The sequence below is a fragment of the Acomys minous genome, assembly GCF_964271855.1.
Source record: "Acomys minous genome assembly, chromosome: 15".
NCBI lineage: Eukaryota > Metazoa > Chordata > Mammalia > Rodentia > Muridae > Acomys > Acomys minous.
This window is the reverse complement of record NC_140497.1, coordinates 57,320,129-57,339,159: the sequence shown is the minus strand read 5'-3', so window position 1 is coordinate 57,339,159 and position 19,031 is coordinate 57,320,129. Positions and strand designations below refer to the sequence as shown.

Genomic DNA, 19,031 nt, shown 5'->3' with positions numbered 1-19,031 from the left:
ACATGTGTGCTGGCCCGGCCACCTGATGGCTGGCTGGGAAAGTCCTCCAGAAAGAAAAGAAGGGAAGGGAGGCTCTCAGAGGGCACTGAGGCTGGACTGTCAAATGAGGAATGATCAGGGAAGAAACTTGAGAGGGCGCCTGGAGCTGGGTTGTGAAGGGACGTCTTGATTTTGTCAAGCGTTCAGATGATACTCAGGGCATGCCTAAGGAAATCCCTCCAGAAAGGCCAGTCCTGCGCCTTTTCTGTTTGTTTCTTTCAGTGAGTAAAACCGACTGAACTTTTTTTTTTTAACTGATAAATGCTGTGTTTTAATGGAGCTCTCAATGAATGTCAGCCATCTTTGCAGGGAAACATGTTTAAATGTGGAAAGTCGAGGACCTGGGCCTTCTCTAAGAAACCAAGGAAATCTTTCCAGAAGTTTTGTTCTTGTGCTGTTTTCAACCTGTTTGAATTTTGAATTTAAAGATAGTAACTACATTTACTTTCGGCTGTGTTTATGATATATTAAGATCCACCTAGGGTGATTAATATTTCTGTCTCTTCACACATATATCATTTTTTAGTGTTGAGAACATAAATTCTACTGGCTATTCTTAAGTTTTCAATTGTTCTTTTTTTGTTTTTGCTTTTGTCAACTGTTAGCTACCCAATTATGCTACAGAACATTAAAAAAAAAAGCACCCACCCTTCTTAGGCTGTATGGTGGCATATGCCTGTAATCCCAGCACTTGGGGTGATGGAGACAGGAGGGTTGGTAGCTCAAAATAATCTCCAGCCATATAGTGAGTTCAAGACCAGCCTCCATGCCACGTGTGTGGACTGCAATGTGATGAATATGCTTGTCGTGGACAAGTGCAGAAACTTCTAAAATAACCGTCTGCGAAAGGTGGTACATTCAGCACAGTCAGTTAAATTAAAGAGAGCCAGCCAGGTGTAGTGGCGCACGCCTCTAATCCCAGCACTCGGAAGGCAGAGGCAGGTAGATCGCTGTGAGTTTGAGGCCAGCCTGATATACAAAGTGAATCCAGGACAGGCAAGGCTACACAGAGAAACCCTATCTCAAAAACAAAAACAAAAACAAACAAAAATTAAAGAGAGCCTAGAAGTAATTGTAGATGGCCTTCTGAGGTCCTGAGCCCTATGTGCTGGTTCCAAAGAGCAATAATAATCTGGACCTCATAAAGCAAGTGCTTTAGACAGAACTGAAATTTTTACCTACATTGGAACAAAAGCTACCGCTGTGTAGACGCTTGAACGACCAGGTGCCTTCATCTCCTTAATATTATATCAAGATACTCTTATTATTATGGGCTAGTGGACTACTGGAAACCAGACCTAGTCTCAAAGCCTGGGGTTGACCAAGAGCTGGGAGCAGAACTAAGCAGCAGGACATGTACTTAACATGTACAAGACCTGGAATTCCTTCCCCAGCACCGAAAAACAAGACAGAACAGAAAGAAAAACCCAACACAAAACCAAAAGCAAAGTCTAAGAGCAATAAATGAAGATCCTGAAAAAGAATACATATGTGCCTACACATACATGGATGGGTGCATATACATATAGTTGACTACACACATGTACAGGTATACACATGTGCACAGCTGACTATAACTTCAGGTTCCTTATCTTTGTTTACATTAGTGGATGGAAAATATTGGGAGGAGGGGGGGCTTAAATTATTGCTGGCACGTACTATGTAGTAAGTCTCATCCTGTGCTGAGCAAGTACGGATTATTTTTGTTATCAGTCAGTAAATGATTTAGTTGGATAGCAATTACCATAGCACTGATGTTGTGTTAGGTATTAGAAACATACCGGAGATCATGTACCGTATGTGAGAGGATGCTGCACGGTACATGCCAACAGCATGTGCATTTCTATGAGACTTGAATATTGGAAGACTAGGGTGTTTGGGGGTGGGTCCCCAAAGCAATATGGAAAGGAGAAATGACTATCTGGAGGAACAGGTGGGACAGAGGGGTCAGTTAAAGGTATTAGGCACTTGTACTTTCCAAGGCCTTATTTCCAAAGCAGCTAATTTCCTGTCTTTTGTGAGGGCTGAAGCCTTACAGGGCTTACCTTGCATTCAGAGTCCCTAAATTCAATCCCCACGACTGCAAAAATGTACAAACAACTCAAGACCACCCTCCAACCTGAACCAGGTTCCCCCCCCTCTCAGTTCATTGGTGTTAATGGCTCTCCGGCCCTGAGCTCAGGAAAAAGCCTTGTTTCTCAAGTGTTTATGCTTATTTCCCTCTTTCTGAGCTGGACTGGCTTCTAGGGTGCGGCTCAGCACAGCCACTTTCTTGGCACCACTGGATTCCACTGGGGGTTCGCTGCACCTACAGGGACGTCCAGAGTATCTCAAAGAACACTGCAAAGAGAGAAAGAAGAGCACTTTCCCTTTCCTTACCATTTATCAGCGAGTCCCAAAGCCATAACCACACTCAGTTTTTCTAGAAATAACCTTCGCTTCTCACATCTGGAGTGAGAACCTGGTGCTATGCTAATGTAGACTAAAACCCAAGGCTGTTGCAGGGTCCCTCTGCTTTAAGGAGCAGGGGTCTGCTACAAGGACAGGCTGCGTCTCCCTCTGCCACTTCTCTTCTCTTCTCTTCTGCCACTGCCCTTCAAGGAATAGCTCTCTTGTGTCCGCATTTGTAGCAAGAGGGATTTTGAGAACATCACCAGAGAGAACAATCTGTTTAATCTTTCAAAAAAAAAAAAAATTAACGTAGCTCCCGCGCAAACGCCAGTGCGACACACAGGACGTGACCTAAACGGAACTTCTATTGGAAAGGACTTAACGCTTTTCTGAATGTCCGATTGCAAGACAAGCAAGGAAACCTCTAGATTTGCAGACACCTTCGTAAACTCTTCCGGGTGCGCAAAGCCAGAGATTGAAGCATGCAAGCAGAATGGACAGGGAGTGCGAACTTGTTTAATTCTTAGGAACCGGTACTAGGATTTCAGGTGTTCTCACTCCAGGAGACGGCAGGATTGGGTTCTCAGGATCTCACAGCTGGTGTGATGTGCTCCTCATCTGAAGATTTTTGCATCCTTTCCATCTCTCTTTCCCGCCTTCCTCAGTATAGGCTGTTTGTGCTCGACCCTCAGCAACATTTAAAGGGAAAGAGGCATAGAGGATGCCAAAGTAGGTAAGACTTCACGGCTATCTCTTTCTTTTCTGCCGTCCAGTGAGTGATAATAGGTAAGGGGCGTGCAGAGTTGCCTTTCCTTGCCCAATCAGGTGCACAGGAAGATGTCTTTCTACCAATAAAAATAAAGTTCGCTTTCCGGAGGCGGGAGGGTGAGCTTTGACTGCCAGTTCTCCAAAGCAACGTTGGAGGCGAGGACGGAGAGTGATTAGAGGTAGGTCCAACCCGGGGAAGGGGGCGGGGCGAAGGTGGGGAAACTCTGAGCGGCGGGGGGGCCGGCCAGTGGAGGGCGAGGATTGCTGTTCCTGGTGTAGTGTCCCTCGCCAATCAGGAAGGCGAGGGAGTGGGCGGGGCAGGGAAGGGGTGGGCAGAGCTCGCAGCACCGCCGGGCGCCCGTCGGGCTCTGTGAGAGACAGAAATCCGGTTAAAATCAGAGTCGGAGGGAGGTTTAACCACAGATCGGTCCCGATCGGATTATTCCTTAAAGGGGACGTGCCATTGTCAAAAAGAACGGAGCCTGGGGCCCGAGGGCGGGGACCGGCGGCGCTGGAGAAGCAAGGCAGCTGCACGGGACTGGGGACCTGGTAGGTGCTGCCTGGGGAAAGGCGCTTCATTTCACTTTCTCTTCCTGCGCAGGGGCAGGCGCCGGGATGCCCGTCCGCCGTGGGATCCCGGGTCCCCGTTCCTGGTCCGGCTGCCCTTCTTGCTGCGAGCCGCGAGGGAGGCGGACCGGGATGGGCGGCTGCGGCGCCAGCTGGGGAGGCTCCTAACGGACGCGGGCGCGGCACTGAGCCGGGGTCAACCGAAAGCCCGTCGGAGCTGCGGCAGACCCGTGGGGAGCACCGCGCGCCCCGCTCTGCTGCGCGCCTCCTTCCCCGCCCGTGCCCGGCTCTGCCCGCGCGCGGCGCGCGCCGTCGTCTCCACGCGCGCCCCGCTCTTCCCGCGCGCCCGTCTGCCCCGAGCGCGCGCCCTGCGCCGCTCGGCGCGCCGGCTTCGTTCGCACGCCGCGGGTTCACCGAGGCCCGGGAACCGCCCGACGAGGAAGCGGGTGGAGGGGCGGTGGCGGCGGCGGCAGTCACTGCTGCAGCGTCGCGCACCCGATCGGGTCGAATATGGCAGCAGGCGGCCTCGGGAGGAGAAGCGGCGGGCCCGCGCCGCGCGCAGTGGTTGCCGGCCCGGCCGGGCATTGTCCGCGGTCCTCGGCCGCCTCTCTCCGCCCACTGCCTGCGGTGCTGGGAGGGGTACGGACCCGGGCGCAGAGCCCGCTCCGCTCGAAGCGAAGGCGCACCCCCGGACCCGCGCCTTCCGGAGCTGGGGTCCGCCGGGAGGACGCCACAGCCTCCGCCCGCGGCCGGGCCTGCGCAGCCCGGGCCACCCGCTTCGCAGACACCGGCGCAGGCTGTTCGCAGGGCCGAGCTCTGCTGTGCAACTTTTCTTTGCCTTTTTGATGGAGTTGTTGGTTGCTTCCCGGCGGCAGGTTCCTCGGGCCCGGCCGAGCCTCCTTTCTTGCCTCTACAGAGGCCGATTTCTAGGGCAACCGGGGGCCTGAATGCTGTTGGTCTTCACTGCTGGTCCAGCTTTGTTCCTCGCCACCTACAATCGCTTTTCTTGTGGAATTTCGAGGATATGGGACCACTTAGCCCCTGGCTGCCGTCTTAAAAGAATAAATAAGGGGGCACTGGCAGAGGGGCAAGCGTTCTAGATAGCTAAATTTGTCTTAACCTTTGAACTAGGGAAAGTATTACCTGGACTCTACGCCAGGAGCTCTTTGGGGGAAGGTAGAGGGAAAATACAGTAAAGCGGGTAGCCAGAGCCTGTAGTATTGGGGGCTGGAGGGGGGCGACCCAATGAACAACTTCTGATGGAAATAAAAGTTGGTTTTTATAAACTCTGTTCCGCCTAGCAGGTGCCTTCCATAAAGTTGCTCTCCCCTACTGAATGCAGGCATTGTAAATACAAGCAGGCAGGCACTGTTTCTAATGGTAAATCAAATAAGAGGTCTTTGCACTGTGAACACTATCCCGGTGTTGAACTTGTCGATACTTGCAGGAGGAATCATAGCTAGAAACAACACATCCCTTGTTAGAGTCCTTATTTAGAAAAGAATGTTTTCATAAGCCTTCATTTTGACAGTTTCTTGAGCAATGCTTTGCAGAGTACTTGAAGGCAGCGAGTTGCAGCCTTATAAAGGAAGTAGCATCCGGCATGTTATTCTTTGGACTTACTTTTGTTACTTATTTTCAAAAGTAGCATCCGATCCCGGTTACCTTGCTGATAAAGTATTTTGTAAGACACCTTGCAAGAGTAAATTTTGTTGAGACCTGGCCTAGTTTTTTCTCCCGCTCCTTTAAGGCAATGCAGATTTTAAAATTTGTTTATCATTAAGCTACTGTGTAATAATTTTTGAATGAATGTTGAAAGTTCCCAATCTCAACAGTAATAACACAGAAACTGTATCTGGGAAACAAGTGCAACCTAAGACATTGATACTTGAGAGAGAATTCTTTGTTCTGTTACAGAAGTTTGGAAAAGAAGTTGCAAAAAACTTACCTTCTTTTTGATAGTATCCGTCATTTTCCCCGCCTTATAATTTTAAATCTCCTGTGCTATCAGTATCAGACAAGTATCTGGGCATAACCTTCCTTGAGCATCATAGGAAGTAGGTGTTTAGAACAAACTGAAAAGTTTCCTGTTTTTATTTATTTAGTAGCATATTTAGTCAACAGACGTTCTAAACTTTAAAAAGAGCACAGGAAAAGAAAATGTTCAGGAAGAATTGTCTCTGAAATGCCTATGCTTTATGTCCCAAAGCATGCGTTTTTCTGGGTACTACATACGTATTTCTAGATAATTTTGAGCCTTAGACTGTGCTTAGAGAATCTGGGCAGAGCTGGGATTACCCACTGTCTGCATTGTTTCTATGGGAATCCGGTGTGTAACTGCATACCTGGTAGGCCTGCTGTCTTAGGTCTTTCTGACAGAAAAAAAGATACTATATTACAAAGGCCGTGGAAGACACTTTTTCCTCCAATTGACACATGCGATGCAAATGTGCTCCCCCACTGAGCGATAGCCTCAGACCTGATAAGATAGTTAATAACAGTAACAGTTCAGGCAGGAAGGATTGAACCCAGTGCTGTTGTTGAATGCAAGAACAGCACTGGACCATTGAGCCCTAAACCCTCACCTTTCCCTATCCCCACTGAAAAACAAAACAAAATAAACAACCTAAAATATTTGTTTCTGAAAAAGATATCAATGCACAAAAAGTGGTTGGTTGTTGTATATAAGGATCTCAGTCTCAATATTCTTTGTTGGTGATTTTGTTGTGACTTAGTTACATAATACTGTTGGACAGATATCTTCTGCATTGGCAGTCACTTATTGTAACTATTAGGACTAGGCTTGATGTATGGTCAGTGTCTGTTAAGTACCTACATATTTAAGTATGAGGAGATAAAAGTAGAAATAGATGAAAGTCTCATTCAGAACTTCATTGGAGAGAGTCAAAGGTGCTTGGGAGAAAGACAGGGGTGTGTCAGAGCAGTAGCTGGTCCAGCGTAACAGTGACTCAGGAATCATGGGTAAAGAAACAATGAATGGCAGAAACCCAAATGATGTGGGGAAAGTACTTGTGGCTTTTGCAAATTTCATTGTGTGTATTAAAGTATCTTACAGTAGACTATTTTTAGATGTGGATTGGGTATGCTTGTGTGGTATTGTTTTAACTGTAAATCTCTCAAGTATTTTAGGGCATCAGAGCTTGAGCTGCGAGTTCAACTCTTGTTACTGTGCAGGATTGACAGGTCCCGTTCATCCCAGGCCGGGCACTTCACCTTGTCAGCAGGTTTGCCCTCTGCATGGCTTACTCTGGCTGGAATACAGACATGCCTTTCATCCCAGGAGACAGAGGCAAGCAGACCTCTGAGTTCCAGTCAGTGCTGTTCAGTCAGTTGGGTTGAGTCAATGACTTTCGAGGCAGTGCAGTGTCCTTGGCAGTTCACTTTGTGGAATTCAGAGGCAGTTTTTACCGGGCGAGTTTTACAGACAGAGGTTGAAGAAAGAGCAAACTAGACACAGGTGAAGACAGAATGAGCCAGTGAATGAATGGGCAGGAGCCAGAAGATTAGGACAGATTGCTAGGGTTTAGTTTGAGGCCAGACAGAGCACTTCAGTTGGAGGCTGAGAGAGAAGCCAGGTTGAAATCAGTCAGCTTGGAGAGGAGTTTGAGTCAGAGCAACTGAGTTGAACCAGCCAGAGCCAGAAACAGCCAGAAAAGGGTGAGCTTATTCAGTAGTAAAGTCTCAGAGACTCAAAACATTCTAGGCCTAAATTAGATTGTATGGAGGCTAGAAGTTTCCAGGACTAGGCAGGTGTAGGTTAGCAGACAGAGCCAGTAAGCCTCCGAGAGGACAGTTAAAACAGCTTAATAAAAGTTCCTTGCCTTGTTCTTGTCTGTTGGTTCATGTGGGTGTCCCTAGATTCCCGGCATTAGGCTGTGGAGGTTGGCTGCAGCTGGGGCCTTGACATGTTTGCTGCTGCCCAGAAGAGAGTACCTGGGCAGTTTTATTAGCGCATCAACATCCTATAAACCAGGAAGAATAAGGAAGCTCCAACACTTGCTTATATTTGGGGGAAAGCATTTATGCGAGTTAACAGGAAACACTTTTCCTTATCACTGAAATTCCACATGCTCACTGATAAGAAAGAGGAGTTGGGACATTAAGAGTGCCCCCTGACACTGCTCCTCCGCCACGCTGCAAGCCTGCTCAGGGGCTCGCTGTCTGCTTTTCCAACTTTTGTTCCTTTATCACAACCTTGGAACTGTCTTAAATTATTTTTTTCCTTGAAAAGTCTAGCAAGTTGTGATTATCATGAATGAAGGGAAACAACATTTATGTAATTCTTATTAATTCCCCAGGCTCTGTAATTCTGCTCCCCCCCACCCCCTTTTCATTGAATAGAAAATAGAAGGCTGCCGTCAACATGTTTGTGTTTCAGATGTGGACGTAAGGATTAAAAAAAAAAAAGACTGATCAATTGCAGTGTTCTAGAACATTTTACTTGTCTTTTTTTTTTTTTAATATAAAAGGAAACGTTTTATTTATTATTTTTTGGAGTACGTGCTAAGCACAATTTCTTGGTGTTTTTTGACTTGTGTCATCTCCAGAGAGAACTTTGCAAAATTGCTTTGTGGTTCACAGCTCACTCTTCAAGTCTCCCAGAGAGAGATGCGGAGTCATTTCTGATCAGCCCGCAGAAGGCGTTTTGCTCTTCACTTCAGGCCACTCATTCCAGACAGGGGCTCCAGTATGTAGGCTGACAAATAGGTGAATCTGTTGTGTTGGGTGCTCCTTTAAGTGACTGCACAGAGAGGCTTTCTTTGAGGTTCCAAAATAGAAAACCCAGCTGCCGCCTCATCACTGGAAAGTCTCCATTGTTAGTTAATTTGTGGGGAATTATGCCTGCTGTGGATGCTGAGAGGGGTGAGGGGCTGGCGGTGAGCATTAGGTGACGTCATTTAGTCACCCCTTTGGGTGTTGCTCTGAGTGGCCTCTGTCAGGGTTTCCTGGCAGCCCCGGCCCTGCCGCCTTCCTAGGAGGTGAGTTCAAGTGTGTGGTGCTTGGTGAATTAAACCTGTGAGCGCTAGACTTGTTTTCTGACATTTCAAACACTGCTGTTGCCCATGGGTGGGGAGTTTTCTGAAATTCTACATGGACGTGTCTTTCCATTCATTGAGAGAACACCATTGTGTATGTCTGTCTAAACAAATCCATATTTTGCTGATGGAGTGTAGCAGCACTTTATTTTATTTATTTATTCATTTATTTTCGTAAGCTGAGAAACTAAAATAAATCGATTTTGCCACTTTTTTTTTCCCTATGAAAAAAATTTTGGAAAATCACTTGTGTTAAAGTTCATTGGGTAGTGTTTGCCTTTACCCATGGGCCTTCCTTACCAGCTCCCCTTGGCCTTTGTGTTCATGGGGGAAAGAGTTGAACTGTTTAGAAACAAGGGACCATGAAAGTCTGAAAACTGGGGTCAGCCCATCCAGGCAACCATCTGACCTAGGGTAGGTCCTGTGGAGCTTGACTATTAAAGTAGCAATTTCTATTAGTCAAGATTTGTGAGGGTGAGTTTGAGGGGTGGCTCAGATGTTAAAGCGTATGCTGCTCTTGTAGCCTACCGGGGTTTGATTGCCAGCACCCCCAAGGTCGCTCACAACCATTTGTGCCTCTACTTCCAGGGCATCTGACGCCCTCTTCTGGCTGCCATAAGCACTGCATGCATGTGGTGCACTGACATGCTTGCAAGCCAAAGATACTTAGAGAATACAAACAAAATCTTGAAGAGAAGCCAGGAGCGGTGGCCCACGCCTTTAATCCCAGCACTTGGGAGTCAGAGGCAGGGGATTTCTGTGAGTTCGAGGCTAGCCTCGTCTACAAGGGAGCCCAGGACAGCCAGGGCTATTACACAGAGAATCCCTGTCTTGAAAAACAAACAAACAAACAAACAAGCAAAAAACTTGAAGAGTAAAATATGTGTGGGGTTACAAAAATTTTTAAAAATTAAAAACACGTTCTACAGCTATTCATTTATTTAATGTGTACAAATATGGAGGTCAGAGGACATGTGGGAATATGTTACACTTTTGTGCCATGTAGGTTTGTGGTATTGCCAGGCTTGGTGGCAAACACCTCACTGAGCTATGGCACTGACCCAGGAATTAAAAAATTTAAGCAACAGCTTTATGGAAATTTAATTCACATGCCATGTTTGCCCATTTAAAATTCAGTGCTTTATGGTGTATTCCCCAGATTTGTACACTGTTACCACATTTAGCCCAAGAACTTTCTGGAGTCCCATCTTGATTCTTCCCTCTAGCGCAAGGCAACCCTGATCTACATTGTGTCTTTATACGTTTGGCTGTTCTGGGTATTTTGTCACCATAAAAAGTAACAGTGGTAACTGGGTTATCCTGTCCTCTTCAGTGTCTTCAGACCCTAGGAGAAGGTCCGTGCAAGTGCTCTTCATGACGTGTGCAGCGCCAAGTAGAGCTCTGCTCGGAAAAGAAACCAGCCAAAGCCATATTGTGCCAGAGCCGAGAGAATAATGGGAAAAGATGTTTTGCTTAGGGAAATCACTGGACTCACTTTGGTAATCCCTCTTTCTACCAAACAAACAGTGCACGTATGGCTCCCGTTTTCTGGACGGGCCTTACAGGGCAGTCCTTCAATGCGCTATCACCCTGCTGCATGTGTGGCCCTGTGGATGCATGGCTTAAAACTCGCCGTCAAAGCTTGATCGTGCCTCGCTGTCCATGTTGGGATGATCTGGGAAGCCCTTAATACCTTCTGGGTGACTGATCACTGTGACCCACAGATGATGTTACTATTTTTTAATTGAAAATAAATTTAATATAATATACTTTAATCCTAGTTTCCCTTCCCTTAGCTCCTCTCAGGACCTTCCCAGCCATCCTCCTCTCCATGCTTTTCTTTGTGTCTTCTCTTAAGAGAACAGGAAAAAGAAAAAAGCATGAGAAGCACGCACGCACGCGCTCGCGCGCGCGCGCGCGCACACACACACACACACACACATACTCCATAAAAACACAAAACTGGAAACCATAATGTACAAACAAAAGATCAAGGAGGTTAAAAAAAAAAGCCTAAACAAAGCAATATGAGACAAAAATTCCTCAAAAACACCATTGGATCCTTTTTGTGTTAGCTCTGTACCGCTGGGCATGGGACCTGCCCCTGAGTGGGTCCACATGCATTATCAGTCACCTCTGCCAGTCCTTATTTTCTGACTCATTGGCTGTTTACTTGGTGACATAGTGACTGTTTTTCTTGGTGACACAGTGACTGTTTTGTATGTACTGGCTGTGAGGGCAGAAGGCTGCATGGTAGTCTTTGGAAGTTTTCATCTTTCCCCACTGACTGTAGTTTCATAGCTTTCTGTTCATTTCTTTGCCCGGTTCTAAGTGGATCAAACCCAGGGCTAGGCAAGCGCTCTGCCACCGGAGCTGCCTCCCCAGCCCATTGCTTTGTCATTTGGCGATTACTTCGAATGATCCCTTTTGATGAAGCCCAGCACTCCCAGGCTGCTGCTTTCTCCGTCTTTCCAGATATGGACAGAAGGATCTCAGCAGTGCATCCGTGTGGATGCCAACACTGTCAGACACTTGTCTGTTTCAGAACACGCTCACCAAAGAGACGGGGCAAGTGCTGGTCTGTTTGATTGGAGGCTGTCTAAAAGTTGATTACAAAGAAGCATTAGTTTGTTCACTTCAGCACAGCCTCATATTTTATTTATGCTTAATTTGTGTGTGTGTGTGTGTGTGTGTGTGTGTGTGTGTGTGCGCGTGCGCGCATGTGTGTGTTTGCATGTTTGCCATGGTACGTGTGTGGCAGTCAGAGGACAATGACCTGTAGGGCGGGTTCTGTCCACCATGTTGGCTCTCAGGACTAAAGCCAGGTTGTCAGGTCTTGTCTGTGAGTGCCCGCGCCTGCTGAGACATCTCACTGGCTTCAGTACCATAGTTTAAATTGTAAAATAGTCCTATGTACTTTTTGTTGCTTAAACGGATTTCACTGTAATATTTCGACTTCTCGGCACTTGCTCTAACTTTTGTTCTTTTCTTATGCTAACTTATCTCATGGCGAGCTTCATGTCTGAATTCAGTTTACTATGAAAGGAGGCTGGGAACATTTTATTTTATTTTTAAAAGTGTTTATTCTTACTCTTTGTGTGTGAGTGTTGTGCTTGCATGCATGTCTGTGCATCTTGTACGCACAGCGTCTGCGTAGGCCAAGGGGAGGCTGGGTCACAGTCTCTGGAACTGGAGTTACAGGCTGTCGTAGCCGCTGCCTGCGCGCTGGGAGCCGAACCTGGGTCCTCCGCAACAGCAACAAGAGATCTAAGACTTAAGCCCATGGCTGAGCTTGAATACGGAGGGGGACGTGAGCCAAGAAATTCCTGACACTCTTTATCACTGCCAAAGGCTGGAAAGCGGTTCTCCTTAGAGCTTCCAGGGGCGCGTCTCTCTGGACACCCTGAGTTTAAGTCCTGTGAGACCCGTTTGGGGATCCAGAACGGTGAGATGCATTTCTTAGTGTGGTCATGGGACACTGATTTGGCTCCACCTACACACAGGAGCTGAGCCTGCACTGTGTTTTCTTTCTAGAACCTGCTGGAAACACACTTAGTTCTTCCTCTTCAGGGGGTGTGGGGGGGTCTGTTATCTCTTGCTCACTTGGTCATCAGAATCCCGTTCCTTCCAGCTCTGTACCTCCATCTTTTCTGTGCTGTTGTATTGGAGGTACTCACAGAACTGTCTTACTTGGAGAAACCTTTGCTTGATCCTGCTTTCAGGAGCCACACGTGCGGGAGCTGACAGCGGCATTGCTTCCTAACTTGAATGTGTTGGGTCCAGGTTGACACTACATGGTACTCAGTATTGTAGGAAGCATCACTGCTTGTGATGAAGTAAGAAGAGAACAAGGGGGGGGACGACAAGGTGAGGGTGGGGAGGTGGGACTGCTCCCTGAAGGATGCTGCTGTACACAATAAACAAAGAATTAAAGTGGCCAAAGGGAGGAAGTGCCACATGACTGTCTGAGCTAGCTGTGGAGACAGTAGTGGGTTTGGTGAAAAGACCTTTAAAAAAAATTATTTATTTATTTATTATGTTCTGCCTGTCTACCAGAGCCAGGAGAGGACACCAGATCTCATTATAGATGGTTGTGAGCCACCATGGGGTTGCTGGGAATTGAACTCAGGACCTTTGGAAGAACAGCCAGCGCTCTTGACCTCTGAGCCATCTCTCCAGCCCCGAAGAGGCCATTTTCAAACTAGACCGATGCTGAATGTCTTGTAAGAGGGATGGTTGTGTGAGGCTCTTACAACGAAAGGCACTGGGGAAGTGGGTTTCAGTGAAACGGTACCCATATGAGAAACCAATGCTTGCCACTTACGTTGCCTTACATTTTGTAGCTGTCATGTGTGGGTGCTGGGATTCAACTCAGGCCCTGTGTAAGAGCAGCCAGTGAGTGCCCTTAACTGTTGATTCAGCTTTTCAAACCCCATCATCATCATCATCATCATCATTATTTTATTTTATTTTTGATTTTTCAAGACATGGTTTCCCTGTGCAGCCCTGGGTGTCCTGGAACTCACCCTGTAAACCAGGGTGACCTTGAACTCACAGAGGTGCACCTGCCTCTGCTGGGATTAAAGGCATGCACCACCTAGCTAACATTAAAACATTTAATTCTCACTTTATTTATGTATTTATTTTTCTGTGTTGTGTTTGTGTGCGTGCACATGCCGTGGTCTGTGTGCGGAGGTCAGAGGACAACTTGTGGGAGATGATCTTCTCCCACTGCCTTTTGGATGCTGGGGATTGAACATGAACATGAACATGAACATGAAGGGTCCTTGGGCTTGGTGCTAAGGTCCTTTCATCTCTGAGACATCTCAGCGCTCTACCTACTGAACTTTACACAGTTGAGGAAAGGTTTGTGATTAAACAAAATTACAAACTTAAGTTATAGTCAATTACGGAGATGCATACTGCACCCCACCCCACCCCACCCCACCCCACCCCACCCCACCCTGAGACAGAGCTTCTCAGTGTGACCCTGTAGACCAGGCTGGCCTCAAACTCTCCTGAGTGCTGGGAGTAAAGGCCTGAGCCACCACTGCTCAGCTAATAGCTTTTTGTTACATTTTTTACTATGGTTTGAAACTTAGTATAATCTAATCTGATTCATTAGTTGCTAAACACATTGATCTGGGAGTGCTGCATTGCTCCTGTGCATTGATGTGCTCACCTGTATGTGCAGTGTAGAGGTCAGAGGTCAAGGTCAGGGTCTTCCTCTGTTGCTCCCTTCTTCCCCTTAGTTTTTCAGACAGGCTCCCTCACTGAACCAGCAGCTCTCCATTTCAACCACACGGGCTGGCCCTCAGGCCTCTGAAGTCGGCCTGTCTCTGAGTTTGTGTGCAGACATAAGTGTGCTACAGTGTGCCTGTGGAGGTCTGTTCTCTTCTTCCATATTGTGTGATCCTGCAAGAGCGCTCAGGTTGGCAGGCCTCTGCTCAAGTGCCTTTGCACACTGAGCCATCTCACTGGCCCTTAATTACATTTTAAAATGAAAGTACTACATGAACCTGGTAAAACAGTTGTGTCAAATTAACTTGCTTTTTCTTTTCTTTCTTACTTTCTTTCTTTCTTTCTTTCTTTTTTTTGAGAGAGAGCAAGAGTGAGAGTGAGTGAGAGTATTAAAGTGTAGACAGGAGAATGTACTGTGTACATGTTGGAGACACAGGAGAAGAGACAGTTGCCTGTAACTGGCCTTCAGCCAGTTCCTCAACAGTATTTCTCTGTTGTTGTTGAGGTTATTGGCTAAGCCACCGACTGCACAATTAGATAGATAATGTGATTAGTTGAGTCATATTTGTAAAAGTTCATGAGCCAGTGGCAAGTGGATAGGAATTGCCAGTGTCATGCTGAAACAAATAATGAGTATTTGTGCCGCAAGAAAAATGATCACCATGCCTATCAAAATGTTTGGGTGAAATGAACTTTGTGGGGTTAACTTACTGAAAATAGCAGCTGTGGCTGAAATGTCAAAGGCTACATGCTGTTTTGATGGGCCAGGATGTAAAGTCGCACACATGGGTTCAAACACCAGCTGCTCAATTACAGGGATGAGGGAGATGTGGCTGAATACAAGCAGCGCTGGCATTTTAATCACTGTAATAAGCTCAGTGTGGACACAGAAAGGCAAGTGACTACTGGAGGGTTCACAGAATGATAATCTGGATTAAGTGGGGTGAGGGGCAGGGCTAGTGTTGCATTGCGCTTATATTGTACACGGTGCTGTACACGATTGGTATACTGTGTAGTGCAGTGACATCTCCAAATGGGCCAGAAGACACAAAACAACGTGTTGATGAGGAGACAGAGAAATTAAACTCTCATCCATTGCTGTGGAAGTGTAGGGTGGCACAGCTAGCTGTTCTAGGGGAGGCTCTGAGTTTCCTCAAACAGCTTACATGGAGTGCCCATATGCCCCAGATACATTCCTGGGTATAAACTTCGAAGAAATGACAACAGTCAAATATAGTTAGCAAGGTGGTAACTCATTGGCACAGCTGTTAGCAATAGCTAAGTACTGTGGGGCTAGGGTGATAAGAAGGGAGAGGCTCAGGTAGGGATGGATTTGAGCGCAGCCATAATGGAAGCATTATGGGATGGGCTCTAGAAACTGGGCGTGTGTCGAGATGGAAGTAAATAGCTACAGATGTGGATTTTATCTCACCGCAATACGATGCATCACTAAGTAGAGATGAGTTAAATGGTGTTGAAAGTCAAGGACTACAGCCTGACACTTATGGACCACCCCCCTTTTTTAAAACAAAATAAAACACAAAAACCAAGGGAACCACTTAGGGAATGTATAATAATCTTTCCCACGAATGGTGCTGAGACACCTGGATTTCCACATCATAAGAGTGGATTTGAACCCCTTCTTCATACTGTCCACTAACTAAAAGTGAATTGGTAATCTCAGTGTGTAATACTGTAATTCCTAGGGGAGAAAACCCAAGTAAACCATGAGTTGTAATGACCTGTGCCAGGCAAAGCCCTTTTGACTACGACTCGAACCCCAGGCAACAAAATATTAAGTTGGTAAACTAGTTTCCCTCGAAACGAAAGGGCACTGCCGAAGTGAAAAGAAGAGGCGCTATATGGGAGGCAGGGTTTGCAAACCATCACTCGGAAGGGACCTGGGTCTAGAAGATAAAGGGCCGGCTCTGGTTCCAGCCAGGCGGGGTCCTAGTGTGGGCTCCTAGAAACAGGGAAGTGGGCACAGGCTCACACCCCTAACCAGGAAGCGGTACATGATTGCTGTCTGCCTAGGAAGAAAAACTTGGTCTCCTTTAGTGGAGTGTCACTGGTATAGCACACAGATTTCAGGAGCTGATGTCCAACACAGTAGAAACACAGCGATATTTCTGTAGACTTTTTGATGTGTATTGCTTTGTTTGGAAAAACTTTTTTATTGGTCTTTTGCTTGTACCCGTGTATTTTCTATTTTACTATGTCTTTGTGGTTTTGTGTGTGTGTGTGTGTGTGTTTGTTTTGCTTTCTACATTTTTATTTGTTTTTTAAAGAGGGAGAAGGAGGGCCAGGCGTGGTGGCGCACGCCTTTAGTCCTAGCACTCGGGAGGCAGAGGCAGGTGGATTGCTGTGAGTTCGAGGCCAGTCTGGTCTACAAAGTGAGTCCAGGACAGTCAAGGCTACACAGAGAGACCCTGTCTTGAAAAACCTTAAAAAAGGGGAGGGGGAAAGTGCTAGGAGCTAGGTGGGTAGGGAGGAGCTGGGGGAGAGAAAACCACGATTAGAATATATTGTATGAAAACTTTTTCCCCCAATAAAAAAGGCAACTAGGTGTGGTGGTACATACCCTTTAATCCGAGCAGTTGGGAGGCAGAGGCAGGCAGTTCTCTGTGAGTTCAAGGCCAGCCTGGTTTACAAATTCAGGACAGCCAGGGCTCTGTTACACAGAGAAACCCCGTCTTAAGAATAAAACAAAAACAAAACAAAACAAAACAACAAAAAGGGATTGCTTAGGAAACAAAAGGTAACTGGATTTAAAGTGATTAATAAATTCCAGGAAAGAAGTATTCTTAGTAAAAACTATTAAGAGATGAGTCTAGTGGGTATTCAGAAAATCATGACAGAACTGAGAATTTAAATCATCTCCGTCTTCAACTTTTCTCAGCAAGCCTGCAGTCCTCCTCGCTTCTGTACTGCAATGAAGTCTTCTGGAGTTTACCCTAATGCCAAGCTTGCTCTCTTTGTTTGTTTTTAAATAAACACACACATACTTATTTCAGACTAGTGAGTTGTAGTAACATTTCCTTTCTATTCCTTCAGTGTCAGGACCCCATGCCAGTAACATGTGTGTAGCCTCAGAGTTGAGCAGGCTCTCCTTCCTTTTGCAGTTTTCATGTGTATGTAGGGTGTGCATGTATGTGGGCACATTCTGTGGGTACAGGTGTACATGCACATGGGACCTGAGGCTGATGTGGAGACTCACACCTGACAAAGGGTGTCTCACTCAAACCCAGAGCTTGCCAATGTGGCTAGTCTATCTAGTTGGCTCACCCTGGGATCCTCTGTCTCTCCTCTCTGAGATGGGGTTACTGGCAGACCACCATCCCGATACCTGCACTTACTTGGATTCTGGGGGTTGGCGTGCCATTCCTCACACTGCCCATTACCCCTGAGCCATCACCCAGACACTCAAAGACGTTCTCTTCTTTGTAGAAATCAGGTAGCTCAATGTCATCACACACACACACACACACACACACACACACACACACACACACACACGCACCCCTCACACCTGCCACTATAGCGTTTTTGGTTGTTTTGGACTGTTTTCATGAGACTGTTGACCTGTAGGTCACTAGTGACTTCCTGCTTTTTCTCTTACAGCCTGTGGCTTCTCTGGCCCCTAGCATCCTTTTCTTGGTTAATGTGTGGAAGGGCAGGACATGTGGATAGGGTGATGCGTTTTGGATCTTTTCCCCTTTTTTCCTCCCCCTTTCCTCTGCCCCTGGTTCCCCAGTGCTGGGATCACAGACCCATGCATTTTGTAGTGAGTGCTTTCACGTGGGTGCTAGGGATCTGAACTCAGAGCCTTGTGCTTGCGTATGGTAGTGTATGTCTGTAATTTTAGAACTTAAAAGGCAGCAGGATTGCTACACGTTTGAGGCCAGCCCAGGCTGCATGAGCAGACCCTGTTTCAAAAGATTGAAAAGAAAAGAAAACAAACATAAAGTTTAAAATGTAAAGTTTGGTTGTGAGGGGGGTGATGTGAGTTGCTGTTTGCATGCTGCTACGATCCATCTGTCCAGAACATTTACCGTGTGAACTTTTTGTTTCCTTTACGTTTGTTGACCATGGCAGCTCTATAAAACTCTGTTAATTGGGGCTGGCTTACAGGTCAGAGGTTCAGTCCATTGCTGTCATGACCAGGGACCATGGCGGCACACAGGCAGACACGGTGCTGGGGAGGTAGCTGAGAGTTCTACTTCCGGATTGACAGGCAGCAGCCGACGTGGCTAGTCTATCTAGTTGGCTCGCCCTGGGGGGGAAGAGGGAGAGAGAGAGAGAGAGAGAGAGAGAGAGAGAGAGAGAGAGAGAGAGAGAGAGAGAGAAGAGAGACAGACAGACAGACAGACACACACTGGGCCTGGCTTGAGCACTTGAAGCCTCAGAGCCCACCTCCAGTGCCACATTTCCTCCAACAAGGCTGCACCTCCTAATAGTGCCACTCTCTATGAGCCTATGGGGCCATTGTCCTTCAAACACCACACCTGATGCTCTGCACTGTAGCATTTTATCGTATTCCACTAGAAAACAAACAAACAAACAAACAAGGACACCCCCAAATGATCTGAAACAATGATTCAATCCTGAGCAGTATCGGTGCCCTGAGGTTTTTTTTTTTCCCCCTCTGAGCACCATCTGTCTTACACAGAAGAGGCCGGCCCAGGTGAGGCTGTGGTCACCCTCAGTCCGCTGGCACCAAGGGCCACATGGAATCAAGATGGTCTTTCCTGGAAGTGTTACGATAGGCAGGGGTTGCTTGGCCTGAACCTCCCTCTTTGTCGGGTCTGAGCTGGAGCTGGCAGCCTGCAGAACAACGCTGCTCTCCTGACCACCAAGTCCAACCGGGATGCAGTCAACAGCTGGAGCCCCCAGGTAACCTTATCAGTATCCTGTAGCATCATGTAGCGGTGGGAGGGCGTTTCAGATGTGAGTGGTCCATATGTACAT

At 47.0% G+C, this 19,031-nt stretch overlaps 1 protein-coding gene across 1 annotated transcript in view; it reads left to right on the top strand.

Moving 5' to 3' along the window:
- Positions 1–2,738: 2,738 nt before the first annotated feature.
- The window catches only part of FRYL (FRY like transcription coactivator), a 236,645-nt gene continuing 220,352 nt past the window's right edge, over positions 2,739–19,031 (top strand). The window contains exon 1 of the mRNA XM_084759709.1: positions 2,739–3,747. The gene's annotated coding sequence lies outside the window, so the exon portion shown is untranslated. The remainder of the gene's footprint in view (positions 3,748–19,031) is intronic.